This window comes from Canis aureus, chromosome 16 (genome assembly GCF_053574225.1).
Source record: "Canis aureus isolate CA01 chromosome 16, VMU_Caureus_v.1.0, whole genome shotgun sequence".
NCBI classification, from domain to species: Eukaryota; Metazoa; Chordata; class Mammalia; order Carnivora; family Canidae; genus Canis; species Canis aureus.
The window spans coordinates 37,831,941-37,838,929 of record NC_135626.1 but is presented as its reverse complement, the minus strand read 5'-3'; the positions used below and the strand labels follow the sequence as shown (position 1 = coordinate 37,838,929).

The 6,989-nt window shown below is 45.0% G+C and overlaps 1 long non-coding RNA gene across 1 annotated transcript; it reads right to left on the bottom strand.

The window, feature by feature from the left end:
• Positions 1-3,186: 3,186 nt before the first annotated feature.
• Positions 3,187-5,946, bottom strand: LOC144286506 (uncharacterized). Its single transcript, XR_013354540.1, has 2 exons — positions 4,040-5,946; positions 3,187-3,451 (listed from the first exon to the last, which is right to left on the bottom strand). It is a non-coding gene; the product is annotated as an uncharacterized LOC144286506 (long non-coding RNA).
• Positions 5,947-6,989: the final 1,043 nt, after the last annotated feature.

The following is a 6,989-nucleotide window of genomic DNA, read 5'->3' as shown; positions in this document are numbered from 1 at the left end:
TCTTACATAAGTCTAAATGTACTTGACTTAGCATGTTTGAGTTTATAATGGAAGTTGTGTCAATGGCTTTTTCTGTTTCTTCTTTTATATATGACTTTGTTTTTATTTTTGTTTAAAATGGATGGAAGCAAAACTAACTTAGAAGAGGTCATTCTAGGGATGCCTCGGTAGCTCAGCGGTTGAGCGTCTGTCTTTGGCCCAGGGCATGATCCTGGGGTTGGGGGATTGAGTCCCACATCAGGCTCTTTGTGTGGAGCCTGCTTGTGTCTCTGCCTTTCTCTCTCTCATAAATAAATAAAATCTTAAAAAAAAAAAAAGAAGAAGAAGAAGAAGAAGAGGTCATTCTAGGTTTAGCAAATATCTGTAGTGTGATAAAGCCAAAGCATGTAATCTACAAAGACAATTTTCACTTCACTAAGCTTGTCTTTTATTAAGGGAAATTCCCTTTTCTTGAGTAATTTAAAATTAAAATGATATTTTTAAGGGATCTGAAGTCTGAATAAGGCCAATTTAAGCCCTTCAAAGCAAATAAATTTTTTGAAATTCAATAAATCATGTCATGCCAAGTTGCAAACTCAAAAAGTTTAGATTTGATTCTGTATACCCAGAACAATGAGTCTTAGGTGGTTCAAAACTTAGTAACATTTATCTTTCCATTATTTAACTGTTTCTCAAAATATATCCTCTTTCTCCTGAAATAAAATACATCACTTTCTCATACAAATCCCTATTTTTTGTCAAGAAAGCAGAAATTAGTGTAATAAAAAATATTAATTTTTTCTAAGTAATCTACAATTATTTAGAGATGTTTTGACTGCATTGATGTGGGCCAAGTACAATACCCATTCTATAGGACAGGATTGCCTCATGACAAATTTATAAAATTTATACAAAACTTCCTTTTACAGATGTAACTTTTTTCAGTGTTTTATTACATATTAGGATGCCAATATATACCAATATACAAATAGTTTAAATGTGAAATTAAAAAATATCAAAATGATGAACACCATAAAACTCTATTATCAACTGGCATATTATAACACAGATATAGGCACAAAGTCCTAAGATTTTTTTCCAAAATATAGCCACTTATTTTTTTAAAACCATAACATTTCATAAGTAATATGGACACTCTTTCTGTCCTTACATTGCACCCAATACCAGTGATATGTGTCAATGGGGTATAACTGAAACTGGCTGCTTGTTTTCATTGAAATGCTTAGTGGTTTCAACTATGCATGAATACAGGCTAAAGAGCCTTGACCTCATAAAAGACTTCAGAGCAAACTTGATTAGAGACTAAATCTTGAAGAGTCATATCACTCTAATGAACTGTGTCACTCGGACCCCTCCAAAACACTGACACTTGCCTTGAAGTAGAAAAAAATTTAGTTTGAAACACAAAGTTAGCTAAAGAGTCAGAAGAATGTTTTAGTGGAAAATGTCATGTCAAGTCAAGGACTCCCCAGATAACCAAAGATCATCCCTGAATGTATTAATGTTCAGAGCCATGCTTCTCGACTTTAGCATGTCAGATCACCTTTATGTTACCACCACGTAGGACTGCACATGTTAATATTTCCTAAATGGCTTAGGCAAATTGTCACTGCCACATATTTGGAGTAAATAAATATTGTCATTTTCTCCTCACAGTGTGGTTGGTAGTGCCAACAAAAGAGTTTTGCAGTTGAGTTTTCATTATAAAATGTCATGTGGAGAGAGCAGAAAAGCGAACTACTGATAAACTATTTTAAAAGTTTATTCCATAGGAATTCTGTTCTCTGGGACGCCTGGGCGGCTCAGTAGTTGAGCATCTACCAGTGGCTCAGGGCGTGATCCCAGAGTCCTGGGATCAAGTCCTGTATCGGGTTCCCCACAGGGAGCCTGCTTCTCCCTCTGCCTGTGTCTCTGCCTCTGTGTGTCTCTTATGAATAAATAAATAAAATCTTAAAAAAAAAAAGAAGGTACGCCTGGGTGGCTCAGTGGTTGAGCGTCTGCCTTCGGCTCAGGGCGTGATCCTGGAGTCCCGGGATCGAGTCCCACATCGGGCTCCCTGCGAGGAGCCTGCTTCTCCCTCTGTCTCTGCCTCTCTGTGTCTCTCATGAATGAATAAATAAAATCTTAAAAAAAAAAAAAAAAGAAGGAATTCTGCCCTTAAAGGTGTGGTTTCCAAAAATAATGCATCCTAGAATTGTAGAATTTTAAAATGAAAAAGGGAACTTTAAAATTAAAATTAAGTTAAAATTTAATAAGTAACATAATAAATAAATAGCAATTTTTTAATCCAATCCTTTCATCTGTCAGAATAAACAGAAGCCCTGAAGGCTAAATGACTTATTGAAGGTCATTCATTTATTGCCAAGACAATGCTTCTAGAGCAGTGTTTTTTCTTGGCCAGAATTTTAAAACGCAAGTTTTCCATTTTAATTGGATCATATATTGTAGTGCCTCAATTTCACTTCCTTTTAAGACATAGAAATTGAATACAGTATTATAAATAAAAACTATTAAGTTAATCTTTCTCCCGGTTTATTTTTAAGCTAGAAAGGAAAATCAAATGTAGAACAATGATGATGGACTTTTCAAAGGACTGGGTATTACAGATTTGGAGCCCAATCTACTCTGGACTCTAAAATATATGGTTTCTTCAACCCTAATTGGACAAAAAAAAAAAAAATTATATATATATATATATATATATATATATATATATATTGAAAGCTTTTTTTCCAGACAAGGAACATTTGACAATATATAAAAAAAAAACACTTATTTGGGAGTAAGAGAGAGATTTTTCCCCAAATAACAAGTGAGATGAGGTATAGCTACCCTATTTCTATAATTTATAATTCAGCTAGTCACAACAATGAGGATTATGTAACAATTTCTCTCTTGAAACGAGAAGCTGGGGCACAAGTGGTATGGAGTGGAAGAAACTATGATAAATCTTAAAAATTCAAACGACAAGTTCCTTCTGGCTGGAGAGTGAGACAAGGGATACCACACAAGCTCACACGGTGCAGTCTGCAAAGACAGTGATAAAGTGACCGCTTCATAGATGAAGATAGACGATGAGCTCTTGAACCTACAAGGGGCCCCCTATGTGTGAAACGGAAAGGAAAGAACATGTTCTAGCATCATATGTTGCATTTACACCTAAAGAAAGGCTGTCAAGAATGAATATTTGAGCAGTTCTCCATGGTAAGTTTAATGAGTCTACATTTCAGCTCTGTGCCTCAACACCCTCTATCTACAGTTAGAACACACAGAATCTGCCAGCCATGCCCACGAATTCCTGAGGTCCCAGATGAGGGCCTCTGCCTTGGAGCTCAGAAAGCCCCTTGCTCGATGGTGGTTAGCCATATCCGGAAGGCTCTGGAAGAGGTCTGCTGGGCAGCAGGACTGTTGCTGCTGATAAGAGGCCTCTGGCTGGACTGGAGACCGGGAGCTGTGGGAAACCCAGAAACAAGACTCAGATGGAAATAGGGTGACGCTATCAGCAGCCCAGTATTGGCTATGGATTAACAAATGAAGTAGTTCCTCTCTCTCGGCCACCAAACCCCACAGCTGGGAAAGAATGGACACGTCTCCCCCAGACCCCACCCCCAAGTACATTTCATTAGCCACTTCATCTTCAAGTGAAAATGAGTCACTAATTAATGCAACCAAGGAAGCGTAATTGCAAACCACTCTGTTGACATATAAAGATGTGTTTTACCTTTAATTACCAAGAGAGAGAGGGGAAAAAAAGATAACTTGGAGCCGGAGCACCTCACTTGAAGAAAAAAACTAGGAAATCATAGTCCCACCCCCCCAAGCACACCACTCCCGACCTGTCCTATCTAAAAATCCTTCGCATTGGGGGTTTTATTTTTTCATTTTAAAAAATCGTTATTTTAAATTAGGTCTCAAAGAAAGAGGTTGGCATCTCTTATTCTTTTCAGAGTGGTCTGAGAAAGGCTCTATCAATGCATCTGAGGAAGAAAAAAAAAATAGGATAACGAGATCTCTTTCAATTTTGTTTTGGAATCAATACCCGAAATAATGACCAGAAGCAAAAATCCACCGGTGCGTCAGCAAAGCAGGATGCTCGGCCAGTCAGCTTCATCCTTTCCCCCTGAGCTGTTCTGAGGGCTCCCGGCGCAGCTGCAGGCCACTAGAGCAGATAGATAATGTAGGACAGAATGACCAGGCCTATGATGGCAAAGAACATCAGGATGAAAATATCCAGCATTATGGAGTCCTGGGCTGAGGAGGCCTCTGGATTCCGGGCAGACGGGAGCTGGGAGCTGGGAGGTTGCAGCCAGTGGAGAGAAATGGCTCCCTCCTCCCTCCACTGCGCTCCCTTCCCCCTCCCAGGCCTGAGACTAAGATGCTGCAGCTCCATCAGCAGCTACTGGCCGCCCCCCTCGCCGCCCCCCAGCCAACCAATCACAAGGCCCGGGAGCGGGGTAACCAAGGCACTGCTCGATTTAGACCCGGCAGTAGCGAAGAGGCTCAATTTCTCCCCAGGAACCCAATCCCACCTCTTTGTATCTAAATGGAGTCTGCATGATAGGGACGTAGGAGGAGATCTGATCTCTATCCGGATCCCTTAGGAATGAAGCCTCCTGACTGCCTTCCTTCTCTGCCTTTTTCCTCTAACACATCCCTGGCAAATGATCTCAGCAAAATAATGGCTGGGAGTTGGGTGAGCCATGGGCAAGTGGTAAGGGTCACGCTATGGAGGGACATAGACGGAGGTCTCTTCTGAGTCTCAGGTGGCACCCCTGGGGTGGGAGCTAACACTCGGGCGATTCCTGTGCTGTGCCAGGTGCTGCACACTGGCCATAGTTTCAGCCTCCCTGCAAGCCGTTTATAGATGAGGCTCCGAGATGGTCAGGAATTTGCCTGATGTTTCATTGGAAGGGGGGAGACCAAGATTTAACCTAGGCAACCAGGCTTACACACTCTGGAGTCCATAGTCCTTAAAAAAAAAAAAAAAGATTTTATTTATTTATGAGAGACACAGAGAGAGAGAGAGAGAGGCAGAGACACAGGCAGAGGGAGAAGCAGGCTCCATGCAGGGAGCCCGACGTGGGACTCGATCCCGGGTCTCCAGGATCACACCCTGGGCCAAAAGTGGCGCTAAACCGCTGAGCCACCTGGGCTGCCCCCCTCCCCTTTTTAAGATGTTATTTATTTATTCATGAGAGACACAGAGAGAGAAGCAGAGATTTACGCAGAGGGAGAAGCAGGCTCCCTGCGGGGAGTCTGATAGGGGACTCTATCCCAGGACCCCAGGATCACGACCTGAGGCAAAGGCAGATGCTCAACCACTGAGCCACCCAGGTGCCCCAGGAGTCCATATTTTTCTCCTGTCCCCCTGACTGGCCCACCTTGTTAGCCTGAAATGCCCCCTCGGCCCTGCCTGCCCTGCTCAGATCACTCCGCGTACACTGTGAGCCCCGGAGTTCTCTCCTCCAGCTATTCCGAGGCTCTTTGTGGTCATCACCACAATCTTTGTCCTCCTCAGGGAGCTCAGGACAGTGTTCTACCCGAAGAGCATACCATCCAACTCCCAGGACCCCATTCCTGTGCAGTGAGAGTGTCTAGATGTGCAAATTCAAGAGAGGCCTTCTGGGAGGTATGGAGAATTAATGTTTTATTTTTTTAATCTAGGTGGTGGGTACTCAATTATGTCTTGTGTTGTTTTTATGCCTTTTTATGTTTTACTTATTCTCTGTAAAATGAGGGAATATCCTTGACTCTAAACAGTTCTTTTGAAAGCCCAGCAGGTGGGGGTGTGGGGGCGAGGGCATAAGTGACCCCCTTCCACATGCTAGAGGCGGCTTCTAGAAGGGGGTCTGGAAACCCTCCTGTTGGCTTGTGCCCAGGAGGTAGGGCCCAGAGCTTTCTGTGACCAGGGAGTGGAGTGGAGGCAAGGATTCCCTCCCAAGCTGACTGCCCCCTCCAATCGCTCTGGTGAATGAAGCCTCCAGGGAGGGAGGGAGGGAGGGAGGGCTGCTGCTCGGCAGACAGAGGGGGCAGGCCAACAGGAGGCAAGATTTGCCAACTCATTCCCTTCTGCTGGGAAAATATTAGGCGGCCTGCTCAGTCCGCTCGAGAGGGAGTGGGTGTCGGCACTGTCTTTAATTATCCCACCCGGGGCCTCCGATGCTCCCTGCACCACTCCCTGCAGCCCTGCAGCCCTTGCATCTTTCTTTCTCCCTATTACCAAGGCTCAGAGAGGGCCCTTCCACCTCCACCGCTGCTCCCCTGAAGCCAGAGGATGCCTTCATCCTGAGCCCCAAGTGGGAAATGCCCCCCCTGCAAAGCACCTGGACAGGAGGCTGACTGGCAGCACCATCCTGGGAGGGGCGGCTCCAGATTCCTCTACCACTGTCCCCTTCCCAGTCCCGCAGAAGAGGGAGAGGCCATCTGGCCCTCTGGTGGGAGGTCAGACCCAGGGCACCTGGAGCAAAGGACAGAGCAGGAGGTGGATACAGAGATGAGAGGTGCAAAGGGCATGGGTGCAGGGCCCACGGGGCAAGGTGGCATGGCCTGAGGCTGTTGTGAGCATTGCACTGGGGGTCCTAAGACCTCCGGCCCTGCCCCTGGCTGTGCAACTTCCACCAAACCACGCCCTCCCCGGGTTTCAGAACCCCACCAGTGGGATGGACATGGTGGTAGTTATTCAGCTTCTGAGTGGGTTAGGTTGCCAGATGCCCCCCCCCCATAAGATGGCTTCATCCCATGTCTTACCCCACCCAGACTTTCCCTGTCATTTCATTCCTCACACAGCACCAAGCTCTTCCCGCGTCCCAGGCAGTGGCAGAGGGCTAAACCTGCTCCTATCCCTGGGCTGAGCTCATGCATTAGTGCAACAAATATTTGTTTCACAGCTATGAGCCTGGCCCAGGGCAGGCACTGGAGATTGAGAGGACTTAGACCCATTACCTGCCCCGTGAGTGCACTGGCTCGTGGAGAGACAGTGGTGGGTCAAA